The following is a 23,742-nucleotide window of genomic DNA, read 5'->3' as shown; positions in this document are numbered from 1 at the left end:
AATAAACAAATACAGTACTTATGTACTGTATGTTGAATGTATATATTCGAGTTTTATTCATTTTTTTCTTGATGCATTGTCAAAATGTATATGATCGGGAAAAATTATCGGGAATGATTGGAATTGAATCGGGAGCAAAAAATAGCAATCGGATCGGGAAATATCGGGATCGGCAGATACTCAAACTAAAACGATCGGGAGCAAAAAAACATGATCGGAACAACCCTATTATTTATTATTTTCATTAAAATATTTGTTACTATTATATCGTCCCTACCAAACCTACGCCCTTGCTTTGCGTGTATAAACATATCTAATGAATAATTATTCCGAGGTGTACAGAGGCGCGTCTGAAAGAAAAGCCTGATTGGCCAAGCGGCCTGTCAATGAAATGTAGGCGGGATCAGTGAGAGGGACGAAGGGGGCGGGTACTTGAGACCAACGACGATTGAGCGAGCTGTCAAACGGCAACCATCGCCGCTGAATTATCGCTGCGGGCGGAGAAAAACAGTGAACATGCCTCCACTAGTGGGAAGGAGAACATTGTAGGCAGAGAATTTCTGCAACGCCATCTTAGCCAAGCGTGAGGGGGACGTAGTTAAGCGGTGGGCGAGCTAGCCACAACGTCTCTGCTAACTGGAGTTTGTTGTCAAACGAGCTAAGTCAGCCAGCTAGCTTCCAACACCGAGTTATGACGGACTTCTAACTCTATAAACGCCCCTTTTTACCCTTTTTTGCTCCGGAATTATCCAGCATGAACTCCCATCTGCATGTCCAAACAGGTAAGTCCGCTGTTTTGTATGTGTAAGATGAAACTTACAATTTCCTGCCTAGCGTCACAAAAGACAACTTTCTTTACCATTTGCGTGGCGTCGGACCTACCCAGTAAATACATTAACGAACGGCCTCCAGTTAACACGTTGACGACGATAGACGTCCAATCAATTCAGTGCCATTGACGGCAAAAGACGTCTGATGCATTTTCTCTTGGAGGGCTTTGTAGTGGGCGATCGTGTTTCAGTGCGTTTGACGGCGAGAGACATCCAATCAATATGGGCTGGGAGAGCGGGCGCGGAATGATTACAGCCAACCCTCCCGATCGGACGTCTGCGGCCGTCAATGGCAGCCATTAGTTCATAAGGTTGCTTCAAATGAATCCCTCTTGGCAGCCTCGGCCGTCTGCGGCATCTCGATAATGAGCCTCCCGACCCCCGCGGAGGCTACTCATTAATGTTGCTGGAGCCCCCGCGGAATGACAGCTATGCCGCGTATCGCTGCACTTTGGAGCCAGATGGTCATCGGATAAGCTGGAGCTGCTGCTCTCCGCTCGTTTCAATGTCACCTTGCTCAGGTATCCTGCAGCAGTGCTCTTAGTAGACGTTGAAGTCGGACCAGGGCTTCTCCAACCTTTCTAAAATTCTTCCTTGGATCTCTTTGTGCAGAGGTGGTTAACATTCCCACGTTGAAGTACAGTCTTGTGTGAAAAGTACAGGTATCTGAGGTGCTCAGGTATCTTGTGAGCATTGTTCTTAGACGTATAGACCAGTGGGTTTCCAACTTTTTTTTCCCCAAAGGCAGATGGCAAAAGTACTTGCACTCAGAGATGGGTTGAGTAGCCAAAAATTTGACTCAAGTAAGAGTATAGCGTTACTTCAAAATAATATTACTCAAGTAAAAGTAAAAATAATCATCCAAAAAATTCTGAAGTAAAAGTAAAAAGTGTTTGGTGAAAATAATACTCAAGTAATAAGTAACACTGTGAGTAGCTGCTTATATTTTTGTTGGATTTTTTTTTTTTTTTTAAACATTGTTTTTTTTTCTGAGCACAAAGTTATCTACCGTATTTTTCGGACTATAAGTCGCAGTTTTTTTTCAAGGGCGTATGTTTGCCTAGGGACGGTAGGGACATAACCGTGGGTGCACATAAGTGGTCCGCCTGCGCGCATGCGTACTGGACGTAGACAAACACGCTGGCCCTCAACGGCTTCCATACGCTTTTGTGTACCGATGGCTGACCACTGTATTTGCGGCGGACGCAAGAAAATCACTTGTCAAAATGTCAAAGAGGCAGGCCCACTGAGTAATTATTTCCGTGTTCCCCCACCCCCGTCAAAAGACAGACTGACGACAGAGACTTCATCGGAGCTACCGAAAAAAAGGACTTTTGCTGAAAAGTGGCTGCAGGAGGTACCATGGCTAGAAGCAAATGATGCTCGCACGGAAATGTGGTGCAAAATTTGCCGTGAGAATCCCAATGTCGCTGATAAGAGGAGCGCATTTTATGTAGGGTCAAACAATTTCAGCCATCCAAACTTTGAAAAGCACGAAAAAAAACAGAGCGCATGTGGCAAATAAGTGAACTATCGATGTCAGACAGGGCCCCACTCACCCTATGGACAAGTGGCGGAATAAAGTTAATGAAGAACAGCGCCATACACTGACAGACGTGTTTTTGCTTGCATTTCACAAAGCTAAACATGCACGTTCAACGAGCTCTTATGAGGTGGACATCCCTCTTTTACAAAGGCTTTGAGTTAATGTGGGAGGCAAAAAAAAAAATATGCGCACCCCTGTCTATTTCTTCACATTTCACTTCAAAGTAATGGCAATTTTGTTGTGCCAGTTGATGTTAATCAAGCTTTAATTGTTAATATAATTAATTAAAGGTAATTGGCTCTAAGTAAAGCTTGTCATAATTTTATCGCATCAGGCGGGTCGGCTCTCAAGCTCAATGAGGACCAAGTCAGATCTCCAGGTCCTCCTCTGAGAACCTGGACAAAAAAAATATGTGCACACTAGCAACTTTTCAGGATGCTCAAATTGTCCCCACCAACTTTTAAGCAACCTTATTTGCATTATACAATGACTTCAGCTATAAAGGTTATTTAGATGGTCTTCCCTTGTGTTGTTTGGATAGAATTGACACTACCATTATTACGTGATTTACTTTAATTATCTTCAGAGTTACCCCTTTTCACTTGCAGAATGTGCGGGTTTATTTTTTTCCCCTCAAACGCAAATTTGATTGGCTGATGACTAGAACCCCCACATTCACACAATCCCGACAGAAATACATGTCAATCTGCCGCCTCCTCTGCCCCCTTTGAAGAGGAGGGATATTAGAAGTTTTTTTTTTTTTTTTTCCCGGCCAGTAGCAGCAGTAGCCACTGTAAGTAATGTAAAAATATGTCAATGTTGTGGAGGTGGGGAACACACCACAAATTTTGCTATGAAAGTCCAACCTGCATCAGAGTTGGCATAACATTAAACTGTGTGAACTTACCAACCTGTAAAACTAGAATAGAAAGCTGCTTCGAGAGGTGTCTTCCCGTATGTTTTCTACTGTCGACTTCAATTCGACTGTGCATTTGTGGATTTATTCATTAACCCTTTAACACCGAACGTGTCGGCAGCGACGCGTTTACGCATGTCGTCTTTGAAGCTTCGTCACGCTGTAATTACGTCACCCACGTGCCGCTGGTTGGTCTCATTTGAAAGTGCGGAAGTTGATGTCCACACCAGTTTTTATTTGAAGTCAATCGACCAAGAAAAACGGGAAATAATGTCATTTGAGTTTTATAGTTTTATTGCACTCATAAATATGCATTAAAACGCTGCATGTACCATGTATCTATCTCCATATTTCCATCATTTCTTGTCCTTTTTCAAAACCGAAAGCAGCACAAAAGACTACATATCCCAAGATCCGTTGTGATGTCAAGAAGGACGAACCGAATGTGAACATTTTTAATAAATTGCCGAGCTAGGCGCCAACTAAGGAAAAGGAGGCATGAACACCGGTTGGATTGCACGAGCGACTTCGAAACGTGCAGAATGAATCGAAAACTAAATTTAGCGCAAGCTAATGCATTTTTCATCAACTCAAGGAATAGGATGAGCTGTATTTGTCGTTGTTTTCCTCTGATTAGTCGGCTTCTCGGCGAGTAGAAGTGACAGCAGCGCTCAAACGGCAGAAGAGTAGGCTCTGTGACATTGTATGTGACGCAGCTCAGTGACCTGTTCAAAAACAAACTTTATTGAGAGCGCAAAAAAAAAACAAAAAAAACTTTTTCGGCTCGCATGCCTGAAAAAATGGAATTGAACTGAACTACTTGTCAATATTTTTGAAAATACTTTTTTTTCAATGTTATATATATTTTTTTTCTTCACTATGAATCTTTTCAATTTTTTATATAGATGTGTATTCGAGAAGCTTGATTGCATGTACGCATACTTTAGATAAGGTGATGGGTATAATACCTAACTTCACAAAGAGATATCCTCCAAACCCTCTTTGTGTTAGATAAAATGTATAAAAAAAAAAATTCCTCACTATTTTGCACTGTATATAACCTGTTTTGACCATAGTATGTGTAAAGGCATACTATGTGTAAAAACTCCTATGACCATACCCGCTGTTTGTGTTGAATAGTCAAACATAAAACTATTCAATCTTAGTTTTTTCTATTGAATGTTTATCCTAACAAGTTGAATAAATATTATCAAGCTTTAAAACGGTTGGTCGAGCATGTTCGGTTGTCAATGGGACACCAACATTACAAATTACAAAATGTATTTATTTTCTACATCTTTAAAAAAATAAATAAATAAATAGCAGCTGATACACATTTTTTAAGCCCCCCCCAAAAAACAAAAACACAACCACTGTAAATTTCCTTGATATGAAGCAAGCATTTTGAAAAATGACTTCTTCCCTATGAAAATAATTTTAACTTTTTTCATTTTTATATTGTATTTGTATTTATATTTTAAATTGCTTTCAAGATGACATATCTGTTCTATGTGTTGGATATTATCAAGTACATTTCCTCCCAAAATGCGACTCATACTCCGGTGCGACCTGTATTTTTTTTCTCTTCATTGCGCATTTTTGGGCTGGTGCGACTTATACTCAAGTGTGACTTATACTCCGAAAAAATATGGTATATGTACTATTGTTACAATGATACTGTACAATAACCCATTACATAACCACAATAAGCTAAAGAAATACAAAAAAAATCATTGAATTCCAATGAGAAAAAAGAAAATTACATAAATGAAGCATTATTCGTCCAAAGAGCATGACTGTTTGAATAGTGAAGAGTTCCTTCATAATTACTACAGTACCTCGACATACGATCGCTTCGACACGCGATCTTTTCGACATCAGATGTAAAATTTGACTCGCCATTTGTTTCTACATCCGACGAAATGCTCGAAATACGACGATTTATGACAGCGTCGCAATTTCATTGTTTTCCCGCAAGACGCACACACGGCGGATTTTCTTGTGAGAGAAATCAACATGGGTTCCAAGAATGTTAAAGCAGGTGGTGGAAAAAGAAAAAAGGTGGGGCTTACCAATGGAAAAATATGAGCGTGGAGTGCACGTCCGTGAACTGCTTGACAATACTCCTCCGACATCCGTTTGTCTTTACAAGGAAACGTGACAACCAGCGCCAAAGAGATCACCAGCTTCATCAGGTTTTTAAACTTTTTCAGAAACTGTGCAAAAAAACAACAAAACAAAAAAAAAACACGCTAACAGCCCGCAACAATAGGACGTTAAAAGTGAAAGGAATATCTCAACTGCGCTCTCACTCTGCCGTCAGTCCCGCGGTGCGTTCAGGTACACCATACAAAATACGACTGCTGCATTAGAACCAGATTTGTTACATTATTACAGGTAATATTATTATTATTACTATTATTATTATTCCGATTTTTATTCATAATGCATTTGTTTTGCGCTTTGTAATTGCTATTTGCAATAATAACAGCAGTATTTATTAAGGATTTGGTGTAGGTTTTTGGGCTATGGAACGAATTAATGGAATTATAATATATTCTAATGGGAAAATCCTGCTCAACATACGACCATTTCGACTTGTAAACAAGGTTCTGGAACAAATTAACTTCATAAGTAGAGGTACCACTGTACTGTATTTTCAAATTAAAAGCATCATATCTCCAGTTTTCCGTGGTCAATCGGTGCCAACTAAAAACTGGGAGAGAGGTTAAAAGCCACACTTTCGAGTCATGTTGAGGGCAGCGCTGTGTATGTCAAATACTTCAGTTTTTACGATGCTTTAAAGACGCCATGTGATTGAACAGGCTGGCGAGAAGATAGAACAGCTTGCGTCTGATTGGTATAATGGAGTCATGTGATTATTGTCACGACGTCTCATTGGTGAAATCCGTAGAGCTACCTTGGTAATACACCAGACAGTACTCGACTCTTGGCTTCGCTGGCAAAAAAATAAATAAATCTAATGTGTACAGTCCCTGACAAAAGTCTTGTCACTTATCCATTTTGTAGAAACAGTTGCTAATAACCTGACTTTCAATTATTCAATTGATTTCAGAAATGGCTCATATGAAAGCTAAAACCCTCCCAAATGATGTTGAATGTAAAAAAATATATTTGCTTCACTGAAAAAAGATTTATCATTTAATGAAGACATAAAGGTCAAATTTTGGCAAGACAAAAGTTTTGTCGCTTACAGAAAGTAGTGTGAAAATTTAACAAAAAATGTACTGCAAGTATATCACCATTTACCATTCAAATACAGAAATATGTTACATAATATAAGCGAATTAAGTAGTGGTGTTGTGAGATCCAAATTTAATATTTTGTATGACTTCCATGGGCTTCGGCAAGGGTTCATACAATTTATTGATGAAGTCATCAGGAGCATCATAGAAAGCAGTCTTGCATGCCTCCCAGAGTTCTTGGGTTTCGTCTTCCATGCTTCCTCTTTCATCCTACCCCAGACATGCTCAATGATGTTCATGTCTGGTGACTGGGCTGGCCAGTCCTGGAGGATCTTTATCAGTCGGATATTGCTTGAACACTTTTACAAATATGAATTCAGCTGGCAAAGGTACACACTTTACTTTAGAACAGTACTTCTCAAATAGTGGGGCGCGCCCCCCCCAGGGGGGCGCAGAGCGATGCCAGGGGTAGCGCATGTGACCTCGGGGAACTTTTTTTTTTTTTTTTTGCCGTACTAGAATGAAGTGTACTTGCACATCAACTCAGTGGGTGGCAGTGGCGCTCTCATTTTCAAAGTTCGCGCAGTATTTTTAAAGTAAGCAAGAGCACACGGAATCACGGAAGAGACTCATGAAGAGCTGGAGAGCTGTGCGCCGTTTTCGAAAGCCGTTTTCTGGTCGGACTCACGCAGCGACCCACTGTCTTCTCCGGTTCTCACGTGTCCGCCTGAGAAATGCCATTTTCGGCTTTGGATCGTCACGACCACCGCCCTCACCTACGGTTCTCCCTCGGCTGCCGAGAATGCGCCTTTTTTCGGGCCGTTTGCGTTTTGGCTTTGACATTTAATACAGTGGTAGACGAGGAAAGACCACTGTTTACTGTGTCTAAAAATGATTATAGCGGACAGCCGGAAGCCAAATCAATTAAGACGCCACTTAAAGACATTAGACCCCAATCTCACTGATAAGCTGCTTGGTTGTTTTTCAGCGAAAACGTGCCGAATATTGCCAACAATCGTCCCGCTTTGTCAGTGTGATATCAGTAAACCAGTGAGGACTGTTAGCATGCTCAGTGCAAAATAACCCCACATGATTGCAAACTGGAGGTGATACTTGGAGCAGCGAGCAGCGAAAATAAAAACTGTCCTGTCCAAAGACACTTTTTTCTTCTTCTTCTATTCAGTTTTGTTTTTTTGGTCAAATTTTTTGGCATATTGTCCTCATGAGTTAATGTTTCTAATCAATTTGAATTTGTTATTATTTACTGATTTTATTTTTCAGTATCAAATGGTCAAAAATGTACCTTGAGTGTATTTTTACAGTTTGGATGTGACTTGTTTTTTTTTTTTTTTTTTTTTTTAATTCAGGCAAATTGATGCGCGTTATGTCTTTTCTGTTACAAACAAAACAATGTTAATAAAGTTATACTTTATAAGTTGATCTGTTATTTTCTCTAATAGAAAAAAAAGGATACAATGTGAGGCAGAGGCGTACTTATAATAGTAATATTATAGACAAATGATACTATTTACAGTGGCGGCAGAGTTTGGGGGGGCGCAAAACATTTACGTCTTCTTTGGGGGGGCGTAACAGAAAATAATTGAGAAGCACTGCTTTAGAAAAAAAAATACTCATTTGTGTAACAATAATTCTTATAATAAATTACAATAGAATAGACGTCATTATAGTACAGTGAGATTACTGTAAAGTCGCAACTCCCTTTCAGTGCTTCGCACAATGAATTTGTTATACAGTGGGGAGAACAAGTATTTGATACACTGTCAATGGGAAAACCCATTGGCAGTGTATCAAATACTTGTTCTCCCCACTGTACATAGTTTTATTGTATGTTTGTTTATTTATTTTAAAAACTAAAATATACCCACTAGACAGTGTACGAAGCAAGTAGAGTGTTGATGTTGAAATAAATAAATAGATTGATTACCAGGAATCATTAATAGCAGCAGTCCATGACAATATTAGTAGCAGCGACAATACTGCAACAAGGTCAATGGTTACATGTTAGCATGGAGAGAGTTGATGGCTCTGGGGAAAAAAAACTGTTCTTCAATCTGTTCTCGCTGTGTTGCACCTGTAGCGTCTACCAGAGGGAAGCAGTTCAGGTAAAAAAGGACTGATTTGAACTCCTGTATTTTAGTAATAGTTAAAAAAAAAAAAGTATAATTCATTGCCACTTGACGGTATAGTATGAGGGGCCGTACAAGACATTTTTCATTCTGGCCCTCTCACACACATACATTCTCCTTTCACATACATATATATTCACTCTCACACACATACATTCTCCTCTCACATGCATACATTCTCCTTTCACATCCATACATATTTACTTTCACATTCATACATTTTTACTTTCACATTCATATATTTTCACTCTCACATTCATACATTTTCACTCTCACATTCATACATTTTTACTTTCACATTTATACATTTTTACTTTCACATTCATACATTTTTACTTTCACATTTATACATTTTTACTTTCACGTTCATACATTTTCTCTGTCACGTTCATACATTTTCACTCTTATATTCATACATTTTTACTTTCACATTTATACATTTTCACTCTCACATTCATACATTTTTACTTTCACATTTATACATTTTTACTTTCACGTTTATATATTTTCTCTCTCACGTTCATACATTTTCACTCTTATATTCATACATGTTTACTCTCACATTCACACATTTTTAGTCTGTGAAATGTATGTTTGTATAAATAAAATATATGTGTATAAGAGTGAATATATATATGTATGTGAGGAAAGGATGTATGAACGTGAGAGGAGAATGTATGTATGTATGAGTGAAAGTATAGTGAAAACGGAAGGAGTCTAGTTGAAGCGGAAGCCAGCTCTGATTGGCTAGCTCTGACTGGTAAGCTCTGATTGGCTGAGAACCTGACGCGGGTTACTGTTCATAAAATAACAACTAAGGGTCAGCAAGCATGGAAGAGGACGCACAATCACTTCGGCAAGAAGTTGGACTTTTGCAAAACATTTTGTCGACCCTAGAAACTGTAACTTCTTTGGCTTCCTGTCTCGAGCGGCGGCAAAGGACACAATCAACTGCACCCAACAATGCTAATTATGACGCAGTTGAAAGTGAAATGAGAGACATTTTTAGACCGAGCAACTCTCGAACCTCTTCAACTGTCCAAGCGAGAGCTAATATGACCCGCTCGTAAACTACTGCGGTCAAGCCACCTTCCACTCGTAAAAACGAAGTCAAGCTAGCCGCCCCTCATTTGGATCATTGTTTGCATTGTGTGCATTACAGTAATGCAACGCGCTGGCTTCATAATGGAACGCGGTGGCTTCACAGCGCAAGTCCCCCGGAGGCTTCACAGCGCTAGTCCCTTTATTGAAAAAAATAAATATGAATAAATAAAAAACGGGAAGCCACCCAAGAACGGGTCCACTTGAGAGAGGCACTCGAGCACCCCGAGACCAAAACTAAAGTATTGTGATATAAAAAATAATTTAGGAATTCCGAGTAATACTACTTAGAAAATTGCTAGTTATTTCTGTCATTTACCCTTATTTCAAATATTAATTTAAAAATATCTGGCTGATATCCCAGGACGGATCCACTTCTGAGGTATACTAGACGACCCCAAGACTCGAACTAAAGTACTCTGATAAAACTCCGATGTATCATTTCAAAATAAAAGTACTTTGAAAATTGCCCATTTTTGCTGTAATTTCGCCTGATTTAAAAAATGGATTAAAAAAAATCTGGCTGATATCCCGGGACGGTTCCACTTCTGGGGTATACTGGACGACCCCAAGACTCGAACTAAAGTACTCTGATAAAATTCTGATGTATCATTTCAAAATAAAAGTACTTTGAAAATTGCCTATTTTAGCTGTCATTTCGCCTGATTTCAAAAATTGATTAAAAAAAATCTGGCTGATATCTTTCCTTACATACATATATATTCACTCTTATACACATATATTTTATTTATACAAACATACATTTCACAGACTAAAAATGTGTGAATGTGAGAGTAAACATGTATGAATATAAGAGTGAAAATGTATGAACGTGAGAGAGAAAATGTATAAACGTGAAAGTAAAAATGTATAAATGTGAAAGTAAAAATGTATGAATGTGAGAGTGAAAATGTATAAATGTGAAAGTAAAAATGTATGAATATAAGTGAAAATGTATGAATGTGACAGAGAAAATGTATGAACGTGAAACTAAAAATGTATAAATGTGAAAGTAAAAATGTATGTATGTAAAAGTAAAAATGTATGAATGTGAAAGTAAAAATGTATAAATGTGAGAATGAAAATGTATAAATGTGAAAGTAAAAATGTATAAATGAAAGTAAAAATGTATGAATGTGAGAGTGAAAATGTATGAATGTGAGAGTGAAAATGTATGAATGTGAAAGTAAAAATGTATAAATGTGAAAGTAAAAATGTATAAATGTGAAAGTAAAAATGTATGAATGTGAGAGTGAAAATGTATGAATGTGAAAGTAAAAATGTATGAATGTGAGAGTGAAAATGTATGAATGTGAGAGTGAAAATGTATGAATGTGAAAGTAAATATGTATGGATGTGAAAGGAGAATGTATGCATGTGAGAGGAGAATGTATATGTGTGTGAGAATGAATATATATGTATGTGAAAGGAGAATGTATGTGTGTGAGAGGGCCAGAATGAAAAATGTCTTGTACGGCCCCTCATAGTATAGAGGTCCAATTCATTTTTAACTGTGTGGCCTCCCGGACGTCTATTGCCATCGACGGCAATGAAACATGAACATTGACTGCCAGCTCTACCAGTTCAAATGGATTACATGTCGATCGCTGTAAATAGTGACTGAATTAGTGTATTGATATGATTTTCACCTTGTTCTATTGCATGAGTACAAAAATTATTAGCACCATTAAAAAAAAAAAAGAACAGCACATAAAATTGTTGCCCTGCCTGTGTTGGCTTTTATGGTGCTCCTGAAAGAGAAGCTTGCGTTTATGTCATTGATACAATATGTTTCCTAAGTCGTTCCTAATGTTGTCATCTGACTAGACATGGCAAAAGCACTTACACTCTGTTCTTAAGTAGAAGTAAATGTACTTGTGTGAGGGAGGAAATATTATATATCAACTCTTGTACTGAAGTGCAAGTAGAAAAAACAGACACTGCACATTTCAAGCTTGAAAACAATTGTACTTCTTCACAACTGCCAGCATGTTTGTGATGCACACATTTTATTGCTGATTACTGAAGAAGAGATGTCATCTAGTGAAAATGTTGAGTCATCATAGATGTGAAATGCACTTTTGAAGTTTCACTCTTGTTAATAAAAGGGAGCAAAAAAAAGTCAAGACACATTAAAATACATTTTAACTGGGAGAAGCTGGTACCAAAGATGGCTGATTCGTGTAAATGGCAGACAGCGAGTCAAAGTAGCCTACTGCTGCGAGTTGGACTCCATATCAAAGTTCTGTGTATACATCAAGGGCGTAGGTTTGGCCATGAGAAATAATCTGAGATATCCAAGGACCGAGCTACATCTGAGGCATACTAGACTACCCCAAGACTCGAACCAAAGTACTCTAATGAAATTCTGATGTGTGATTTAATTACAATTTTTTTTTTTTTTCATGTCAGTGTCCCCCTGAAGTGAACCTTTTCTTAAATAGCTCCCCGTTTTTTCCAATAAAGTGACTTGCACTCTGAAGACACCGTGTTGCGTTACTATAATGTACATAATACAAAAAAAGATCCTAATGCGAGACGGCTAGCTTGACTTTGTTGTACTTTGAGGAGGCTGGCCTGAACGTTGTAGTTTTGCAGGTTAGAAAGTTCACACAGTTTAATGTTATGCTAACTCTGATGCAGGTCGGTCTTTCAGTAGCAAAATTAGTGGCGTTTCCCCCACTTCCACAATTTACTTACAGTGGCTGCTGCTGGCCAAAAAATAACTTCTAAATATCCCTCCTCTTCGAAGGGGGTGAAGGACGTGGCATGTTGTCGACATGAATCTGTTGGGGCTGTGTGAGTGCGTGTGTGTCTGGGTGGCGTCAAGTCATCAGCCAATCAAACGTGCGTTTGATGGTAAAAAATGGACAGGCACATTCAGCAAGTGAAAAGGGATAAATGGAAATCTGAACATAATGAAAATAATTGCTTGATAATGGTAAGGTCTATTTTATCCTTACAACATATGGGAGGACATCCAAATAAAGTTGCTTGAAAGTTGATAGGGAGAATTTGAGCATCTTTAAAGGTTGGTAGTGTTAAGCCTGAGTTATACGCCGCGTTGCGGTGACGGCGTAGCGACTACGGCGTCATTCGATAGTTCGGTGGTGAGGGAACGCGTTACTCTGTAATTCACCGCCAAGCCACTAGAGGGGTGTGGCGTTATGTTTGTACGGTTTTGGGGCGTGCTTGTTGACTTCCGCTAGTCGGAGAAAAAAATAAACAATGCAAGATGGAACTCTTGAAAGTAAATATTCTGCTCATCAACAATGAATAAATATTGAACATAGAAATGTTGAGGGGCAGGCGATGCAGAAGACTGTTTCGAGGCGGTCTGGCCGACTTTTGATGCCGCACAGAGAGTTTTAGACTCGGGTGGAGAGAGCTAGCTGTGGCGGCTAGCTTCAAACTGGCGTAGAGCACTGCGTTCAAAGTCTGCAAAGCCCTCCAGCTCGATTTGTTTGCCGTGTCCTACAACCAGCCAGTGGGAAGCCATAGCAGATTTCTGGCGTCTATGGAACTTCCCAAACTGCGTCGGGAGCCTTGATTTTAACGTTATCATAAATAGCCCCGAGGCACTCTCAATCAGTGATGATGTATCGTGTGTGAACTGTCTGTTATTGAAAATTAACGATCAAAACAACTCTTTTGACACCAAATCTGTGCTTTATTCTTCATATACTTGAAGTGTGACACGTAAATAAGTCAGACTCACAGCAAACATATGTACACAATAAATGATGAAGTGCACCAACCAAAAATACGACATAAAGTGATAAAAAGTCGGCGGTTTTTGGCCGACTGGGTCACCGTTTCGTGTGGCCACTCGATTCCGAACACACACGTCTCGGTGGTTCTTCTTTTTTTTTTTTTTTTCCCAATCACCGACCTTGCCATTTAGCAATCACAATAATGTCTTGACGAGACTTGCTCTTCGATGATACTCCCGTCGGCTTGGTCCATTTTTGCGTGTAGAAAATAATGTTTGATTCTATTCTACAATTGCGGTGATTTGGCGCTAAACCGGAAACAACAGTCTGAGCGGACCAATCACAGTCCGTTTTCGCCACTTCATACACGTCTACGTGACGTGAAGGTTAGAAAATTCAAGAGGCGCACGTCAGGCTACGGCGTAGGGTCGTAACTCGGTTCTTCCTTGATGGCGTAGGTCTGACGTGGAAGTATAACTCGGCCTTTATGCCTCTCCTGCCCCTATGCAAACCTATGCCCTTGGTAACATAAAGAAAAGCATGACGGGCTAACATAGTCCTACTTATTTACTTAAAGAAAAAGATTGGACAAAAGTATTCGCCAAACAATTCTTATAGTCGACAACATCATACAGTGGGGCAAATAAGTATTTAGTCAACCATTAATTGTGCAAGTTCTCCTACTTGAAAATATTAGCGAGGCCTGTAATTGTCAACATGGGTAAACCTCAACCATGAGAGACAGAATGTGGAAAAAAAACAACAGAAAATCACAGTTTGATTTTTAAAGAATTTATTTGCAAATCATGGTGGAAAATAAGTATTTGGTCAATACCAAAAGTTAATCTCAATACTTTGTTATGTACCCTTTGTTGGCAATAACGGAGGCCAAACGTTTTCTGTTACTCTTCACAAGTTTTTCACACACTGTTGCTGGTATTTTGGCCCATTCTTCCATGCAGATCTCCTCAAGAGCAGTGATGTTTTGGGGCTGTCTTTGGGTACCACGGACGTGTACTTTCTTTAGCAGGGGGACACGTCTGGCCGTGCAGGATTTGAGTCCCTGGCGGCGCATCGTGTTACTGATAGTAGCCTTTGTTACTGTGGTCCCAGCTCTCTGTAGGTCATTCACTAGGTCCCCCGTGTGGTTCTGGGATTTTTGCTCACCGTTCTTGTTATCATTTTGACGCCACGGGGTGAGATCTTGCATGGAGCCCCAGATCGAGGGAGATTATCAGTGGTCTTGTATGTCTTCCATTTTCTAATACTTGCTCCCACAGTGGTTTTCTTACACCAAGCATTTTACCTATTGCAGATTCAGTCTTCCCAGCCTGATGCAGGTCTACAATTTTGTCTCTAGTGTCCTTCGACGGCTCATTGGTCTTGGCCATAATGGAGTTTGGAGTGTGACTGACTGAGGTTGTGGACAGGTGTCTTTTATACCGATAATGAGTTAAAACAGGTGCCATTAATACAGGTAACGAGTGGAGTCTCTCTTGACCTCGTTAGACCTCGTTAGAAGAAGTTAGACCTCTTTGACAGCCAGAAATCTTGCTTGTTTGTAGGTGACCAAATACTTATTTTCCACTGTAATTTGGACATAATTTTTAAAAAAATCAAACAATCTGATTTTCTGTTTTTTATTTTCCACATTCTGGTTCTTAGGTTGAGGTTTACCCATGGTGACGATTACAGGCCTCTCCAATGTTTTCAAGTAGGAGAACTTGCACAATTGGTGGGTGACTAAATACTTATTTGCCCCACTGTATAGATTCTTATTTACATATTTTTAATTTATGTCATCATCCACTGAGGATGGAAAAAAGTATGAAGTCTAACATCACAAAGGTGAAACTATAGGTATCTGTTCTTCAGCGTAGGGAGCAAAAGTAATCAGTATTTGTGCTTTATTCTGTCGTGTGATTTATTGCTGACAGCCCCTATTAGCGTGTAATCCAGTGGGACACATCTGGGTGGTGTTACTATGGTCTACTTGGCCACCCAACCCTCCCCCCGGACCGCTCCCTGAGGACGCCCATCTGGTTTGCACTAACAACAGGCCACATTGAAATGGCGGAAAAAGAAAATCCCACTCCCTTTTCTTTCCGTCTCTGCTCCTTGTTTTCAGTGAAGGATCTCCTCATACAGTATGTACAAAGGGTGTAGTTTATGCGAGCAAATATAGAAGGAACATGCGCCTGTTCCTTTTTCAAATAAACATGCGGTGGAGTGCCCTTTCACACTTATGATAAGGAATATTTTTATATTTGTGTTGTGATGACAGAAAAATGTAGCAACGTGGCACTTATCAGTCCCTGGCAGTCTATCAAGTAACCAGGGGCGGATCTAGAAAAATATTGATGAGGGGGGCAGAAACGTTTTGAGGGTGGCAAATATTTTATGATAATATACAGTAATACATCATCGATTATTCGTACAGTGTTACGATATTCTGCGACGATCCGATTTATGGGCCATCGATCGATTAAATAAAAAAATATGAAGACATTTAACACAATCATTTCCAATTAAAAATACAAATCAGTTTTGATATGTATGACAATTTTGTCATATTTTTTTAGCCCTTTACAGTCCAAGCATTTTTTGTGAAATTAGGGGTTGATTTTACTATGAGTATTTATAAACTAAAAAAAAAAAAAAAAAAAAAAAACAGTTGAAACATGCCTTGTTGCACAGTCATCAAAGGATCATTTCATTAACTTTATTCCAGATTTTTTACATTGTTGAAAGTGTCAGTTGAAGTATTTCAAATGCCAAATATGGAAAATCACACACATTGCTTGGTTACTGATAAACTATAAATCTCAATTAGGTTTTCACAACTGATCATAAAAATTGAACATCTTGGCTTTAATTTGACATATTGCACATCGAGGTTGAGCAAATGCGCACGGAGTAATTTACATTCCAAATGTGGCAGTTTTGGACAATATTTTTTAAACAATAGACATTGTTGTCACGAAATGTGAAAAATAACATTTTCTATTCATTTCAATGAAATGAAACTTCATCTTTTATGTCTGGGAGGGGTCTGTTCATGATAAATGACAATAATTTTTTCATTTCATTACCTTTGAGAGATCATTGCAATTGTTGATCAAATCCTCTTTCTCTGAATCCATGTCCCCTCTTTCTGGGGTCTCATCTTCAGACGCTGCATAATTCACAGCTTCTACTTGCCTGCTAAGGACCAGATGCTCTTCTACTAGTGTTCTACACCTCTTTTACCCCTGCCTTGATGTTGTAAAGCCATTTTGTTTATGTATTTTAGAGAAAATTTGATTATTCCAGCAGAGACGGGATAGGAAACATTGCGGATGCAAGATGGTGGCCACTGATGTAAACGTCAACTCACTAACTTCAAGTCAACTCAGTAGTTACCATGCGACAGTGCTGCCATCTGGTGTTGAATGAAAGCTACTATTTCTCTGTATACTGGCCAGAAATGATGTTTTTATAACGCGTACCACAGACATTATGACCCAAAGAAGTCAAGGGGATGCTGGCGTCCTCAATTGTACAACTTGGAGTGTAAAGGGTTAATGAAAGAAAATATATTTAACAAAACGGCATATTGAAATTATAATCCTGTATTTTGATCAAATTACATTCATTTGTGCTTAACAAATTGAAATATTGATCAACGTCGATTCTTACTCCCTAGTGTCAACATATGGCAGATGTATATACCGTACATATTGAATTAGAGTTTGCTAAGAAATCGTATGTTCACTAGGGCTGCAGCTATCAATTATTTTAGTAGTCGATTAATTAATGAACTAGTTAGTTTGAATAATCGAGTAATCGGATTAGGGAGGGTAAAAAATTAAAATACCTGATCTGAGCCTCAAACGGTATACAAAAATAAATAAATGAGGATCTGAGTACAACAAAAGAACAATTGACTAACTTACAAGGCAAAAGTCTGCTAACTTAAATGCTATGAAATGCTTTTTTTTTTTTTTTTTTTTTTTCTTCTATACACCATGCTCTTAACAAATGGTTCAAACACACAGTCCCACAAAAACAGCTAAATATACCTATAAACTAAATTACGAATGCATTAAAAAAACATTAGCTTAAAAACGTAGCTTATGTTGGTCTTAACAGGGAGCAGCTGGATTTAGCCATGTGAAATAAGTAATGTCATATTCACCATTGCCACTAGAGGGCAGTGTATCCACCCAAAAAAATAAAACTAAATGCAAACACTTTCAAAACGATCGAGTTAGTCGATTAATCGATGCAGCACAAGTACACACTACAAAAAGCCACAAGTGACATTTACAAATTGATATAAAGAAACTTACTTACATACAATCTTTTTTAATTAATGTTATAATAAGGATCCTTACTGACACCACTACTTAATTGATGGCAGTAAATGTCAAATTGACTGGAGCTTTATTTTTTTAATCGGCACCAACTGGGGTGGCAAGCCTGTCTTTTAAGGTGGCAGTTGCTACCCCATGCCACCCTGGTGGATCTGCCCCTGCAAGTAATTCTTGTAAACAGAAAAAAAAAATGTACAAAATTTGATGTTTCTGAAGTATTTTCACAGGAACCTGAATGTTTACGTTTTTAACCTGTGAACATGACATGCGCACTCCCAAATACAAATGCAGTCGATTGTGTGTGGTTCTGCCAGATGTTTCCAATCAAGCTCGAAATTGAATGGTAATTGCTATCTATTCTCAGCGGCGGCGGCAGCGTTCAAAACAAGCGCGCCTCCCACTCGTCTATTCTCGCCGGTGAAATTAGAGAGGCGAGTTTGAGGCCTGGCACGGGCCGCACTCGTTTTTCTTGGCACGCCGTGGCTTGTCTCGACGTTTGAAGCGGATAGAAAACGAGCGAAGAAGGGGATGAGGAGCCTTTTAAGGACACAGTGATCTCACCAGTCATTCAGCGGCTGGGATAGAACACAACATACGCCGTTTTTAGGTTGTGATCTTATGACAGCGCAACTTGGCTTCGCTTTAATCAAGGCGTCGTTTCTTGACTTTGATACGCGTTATTTATAACGCAACTCGAGTGCCTTACACTATTAAAATACGCAATAAATGAGTGTTCATGACTTCAAGAACTCCTAGTACTCCTAGTGGATTTTTAAAATGACATTATTGAGTGATAAACAAGCTGCTGAAGGAAATACAGTTCTGTGGATTTTCTGGGGCCGCATTACATGATCATGATTTACAGCAGTAGGGGATGTTGGATTGAAGTCTGGAAATTTAGGATTGGAGTGAACAGTTAAATGGTGGCTCTGTGGAGTTAGGGTTGGGGGTTTAGGGTTGTGGGTTAGTTTGGGTTTAGAATGTCTGGAGAGTTTGTGGTTAGGAGGATACCTCTTGGGAATTAAGATCAGAGGTGGTTAGGCTCGGTGATGATTTGTAAGAGTTATGGTTGAGAGTCTGGCTGGCGACTTTGGAGAGTTGGAGTTTTTTGTGATATCAATGAAGGGTTAGCTTGAGGTTAGTTTAGGATGTTGTCTCTTGAATTTTAGGATTGGGAGGATTTAGGGTCAGGATGGTTAGGGTTGAGGTTTAGGTTCCCATTTCTGGAGGTTTGGGTGTGGATGGTTTGGGTTAAGGTGATGACAGTAAGGACCTATTGTTGGGTGTTGGATCAGTTTGGGGGGGGTTAGATTTGGACATTAAGGTTAGGTTTGTGATGAAGTCTCTGGGGAAGGGTTTTACTAAATTCAGAAATCAAGATTAAATATTGAATTTTTTTCCCACTCAAATATTTAATCAACCAAATGCAGATGCAAACTGACTCGTTTGACAGATTTTGAACACGCCCTCGAGTCAAGACAATGGTTTTCAAGCATTTTATTACACTCCAGGTGAGGTAAACTGCAAAGCTAAACACACATAACAAAGAAAATAACACATATTGTGCACCAAAATACATTTAATTTCTCAAACGCCAGCTAGCTTAATGCTAGTATACCACAGTCAACACCACAGTATTAAAAACCACCAGCTAAAACAAAACATAAAAAACAACCTTTAAGGGGATCCACGGATAGAAAGACTAGTAGTTCTTAAAAGAAACATTATTATGTAAATGATTTGATATTAAAACCCCTCTTGTTTTAGTTTTTATACAATTTGTAAAATTAAGTTTAACTACTAGATTGCCATTTTTGCTGACGTCACAGGGCGGTGACGTCACATGGTTACGCTGCCGGGCATCCGGAGTACAACTTTAGCAGCATAAACATGTAATCTGTTCAGCACTTTCAATTTGAACCGGATAGGAACATTAATGAGCATGACAGCACTGTTGATATTTCACAAAATGAGCAGCAAAAGCAAAATGAACAGGAACGACTGAATGAGACTAGACGAGAATATGAACCCGGTGTTCTGTGCTACACCGGCGAAACGTGCTACAAGAGGCAAATTTGACACCCAAAGTACTGCTGTACGCTTTCAGCTTGTTTTATTTAGAGGCATAAAGGAAGAACAAACTAAAACATGCTTTAAGAAAATACTTAAACGTAGTAATGGTAAATGGTGTTATACTTATATATCAAGTAAGGGTGGTTTAAATACACTGTGTGACAAATGTGGTCAACAGATCAACACTCTGCTTTAAAGCTACCACAAGAATACACAACGCTTAAAAGTATGAGAATGAAACACATGCAAAATTATTTTGAGGCAATGAAAAGATAATAAAAGACTCAATAAAAACATAAAGAGGAAGTACTCACCGCTTTTAACCAATGTGTGCATGTGTTGGACGTCTCGCTGTGTAGAAGGAATTGCTGAAGACCGGCAGTGTTCATCGAGTAAGTGACAAACTACTTCCATCACCCTGAGCGTCCATTGTGCGCATACAACATGGCGCCCTCCGTAGGTCAAAGAATGACTAAGAATTATAGATTTTCAAATCAATATCAATATTTTATGTGTTTCTAATGACATATTTTAGTAAAAGGGAACAATTTTGGTTTATTAGAGCCTACAAGTCTTTAAGTCCGAGGTTTCCTTTAAATTCACAGCAGACAGACGGCAAGAGCCACATGATTGGACGTTTCTCATCTTCAATGGAAAGATATTGTGATCGACAATATATTGCAATGTAATTGCTCATCGCATGATTAAGTCAAGAATGGAATGTTTCTATGAATTCCCCTTTTTCTTACAGTAGGGCAAATAAGTATTTAGTCAACCACTAATTGTGCAAGTTCTCCCACTTGAAAATATTAGCGAGGCCTGTAATTGTCAGCATGGGTAACCCTCAACCATGAGAGACAGAATGTGGGGAAAAAAACCCTGAAAATCACTTGTTTGATTTTTAAAGAATTTATTTGCAAACCACGGTGGAAAATAAGTATTTGGTCAATACCAAAAGTTCATCTCAATACTTTGTTATGTACCCTTTGTTGGCAATAATGGAGGCCAAACGTTTTCTGTAACTCTTCACAAGCTTTTCACGCACTGTTGCTGGTCTTTTGGTCCATTTTTCCATGCAGTCCTCCTCTAGAGCAGTGATGTTTTAGGGCTGTCGTTGGGCAACACTGATTTTCAACTCCCTCCACAGATTTTCTATGCGGTTGGGATCTGGAGACTGGCTAGGCCACTCCAGGACCTTGAAATGCTTCTTACGAAGCCACTCCTTTGTTGCCCTGGCTGTGTGTTTGGGATCATTGTCATGCTGAAAGACCCAGCCACGTCTCATCTTCATTGCCCTTGCTGATGAAAGGAGATTTTCACTCAAAATCTCTCGATACATGGCCCCATTCATTCTTTCCTTTACCCAGATTGGTCGTCCTGGTCCGTTTGCAGAAAAACAGCCCCAAAGCATGATGTTTCCACCCCCATGCTTCACAGTGGGTAGGTATGTTGTTCTTCGGATGCAATTCAGTGTTCTTTCTCCTCCAAACACGCGTTTCTACCAAAAAGTTCTATTTTGGTGTCATCTGACCATAACACATTCTCCCAGACCTCTTCTGGACCATCCAAATGCTCTCTAGCGAACTGCAGATGGGCCTGGACGTGTACTTTCGTCAGCAGGGGGACATGTCTGGCAGTGCAGGATTTGAGTCCCTGGCAGCGCATTGTGTTACTGATAGTAGCCTTTGTTACTGTGGTCCCAGCTCTCTGTAGGTCATTCACTAGGTCCCCCTGTGTGGTTCTGGGATTTTTGCTCACCGTTCTTGTTATCATTTTGACGCCACGGGGTGAGATCTTGCATGGAGCCCCAGATCGAGGGAGATTATCAGTGGCTTTGTATGTCTTCCATTTTCTAATAATTGCTCCCACAGTTGATTTCTTTACACCAAGTGTTTTACCTATTGCAGATTCAGTCTTCCCAGCCTGGTGCATGTCTACAATTTTGTATCTGGTGTCCTTCGACAGCTTTCTGGTCTTGGCCATAGTGGAGTTTGGAATGTGACTGACTGAGGTTGTGGACAGGTGTCTTTTATACCGATAATGAGTTAAAACAGGTGCCATTAATATAGGTAACGAGTGGAGCCTCGTTAGACCTCGTTAGAAGAACTTAGACCTCTTGGACAGCCAGAAATCTTGCTTGTTTGTAGGTGACCAAATACTTATTTTCCACTCTAATTTGGAAATCTTTAAAAATCAAACAATGTGATGTTCTGTTTTTTTTTCCACATTCTGTCTCTCATGGTTGAGCTTTACCCATGTTGACAATTACAGGCCTCTCTAATCTTTTCAAGTAGGAGAACTTGCACAATTGGTGGTTGACTAAATACTTATTTGCCCCACTGTACATTAATAAACGCATCAATATGCCCTTTTTGTCTTGTCAGTGTGCAGGACGTCCTCTCACGGGGCATTTGGCTACCTGGTGCTTATCATTTTAGGAATGTTCAACCATGCTGTTGATTTGCCCTGTTCCACTCAAACATGGATTTCATTTCACTTGGAATTTTTTACTTTGTGAAGTAGTCCTCATCAAGGGTAAAAAACATACCATCAAAGGATTCCTTTACTGTCTAATGCCAATTTCCGACTCTCATTTTCATGGAAGAAATTAAGTTTTCTGGAATGGAGAAAGTATTTATGAGCAGAGATAAACACGACCTTTTGTCCCAGCAGAGGAAGTTGTTAAAAACAGACGGTACAAAGGTTCGTGTCACCTGAGAGCCATTTACTTGACTAATCTCCGAACAATCACCCATTATTACAGCCGTTATGTTTCAGGGCTTTATTTAGAAGCGCTCGTGAGAGCCGCTCCACTGGTCTACTTGATATTTCTGGAAAATAAATCTGAACGGTTTATAGACCTTGGATTGTATAAAATCGTTCTCGATGAACCAAACTGTTCTTGAGCGGGAAAAAAAAAAATCACATCTATGGAATTTTTACTAATGGAATCATTTCTAAAAAGAGTTGTTAGAGTAATCATTCATATTCCTTCATTCGGATTTTATTGTTATATTGTTCGAGATGACAAATCTGCTTGAATAGAATGGTTGAAAGTGATACTAAATGGATTCATACTTTTTGAATCGTCGTATCACATTTTTCTCAATGAAAAAATGTTTTTGGAAAATTAATGTATCAATCTATTAGGAGTGGGAACCTCTTGGTACCTCACGATACGATTTGCGATACAAAGCTCACGATAACGATGATCTAACGAAATGGCGATACAACGATTATTGATACATTGGTCAGGAAATCATTCTAGGATATTATACAAACAACTAATTAACAAAAACAAGCCTCTGCTATGAATTGGAATGAGTTTATCACTAGTAGACGTCCAATCGGTTTGAAGTGGGAGGGTGGCAGTCATTCCTCCCACTTCAAACCGATTGGACGTCAATGGCCGTGAGTTGCAGCCAATGCCAGGCAATGAGGTAATTTTGGGCCATTTAAGGTCATTTACCTGTTGATTTTCAGTTACTTCCCGTTGATTTTGGGGTATTTTATGGGTCACTTTCTGTTTATTTTGAGTGACAGAACAGGAAGTGACCTGGGAATCACCCAAATGAAAGGCAGTGACTCAAACTCAAATGGAAATGACCTGTAAATGCCCTAAAATGAAAACCAAGTGACCTGTAAATGCCCTGAAAATCGGACAGAATGACTGTGAATGCTCTGGTTTCGAATAAACAAACGTTCCCAGTCTGAATGGATTGGGCGTTGAGCACCGTCAATGCAGCCTTGGAGTTAACTGAGACACTATTACGATGGAAGATTTTGGTAGCAACTTGTTGGTTCCTTTTTATTTATTTTTTGTTAGACATTGACACCTTTTTAAAACGATATCTC

The 23,742-nt window shown here is 39.2% G+C and overlaps 1 protein-coding gene across 1 annotated transcript in view; it reads left to right on the top strand.

The window, feature by feature from the left end:
* Positions 1 to 403: 403 nt before the first annotated feature.
* tesk2 (testis associated actin remodelling kinase 2) overlaps positions 404 to 23,742 on the top strand; it is a 62,959-nt gene continuing 39,620 nt past the window's right edge. The window contains exon 1 of the mRNA XM_057857566.1: positions 404 to 782. The gene's annotated coding sequence lies outside the window, so the exon portion shown is untranslated. The remainder of the gene's footprint in view (positions 783 to 23,742) is intronic.

This window comes from Corythoichthys intestinalis, chromosome 14 (assembly GCF_030265065.1).
Source record: "Corythoichthys intestinalis isolate RoL2023-P3 chromosome 14, ASM3026506v1, whole genome shotgun sequence".
Lineage (NCBI taxonomy): Eukaryota > Metazoa > Chordata > Actinopteri > Syngnathiformes > Syngnathidae > Corythoichthys > Corythoichthys intestinalis.
Note: the sequence above shows the minus strand (reverse complement) of the source record. Positions and strands in the feature narration are given on the sequence as shown.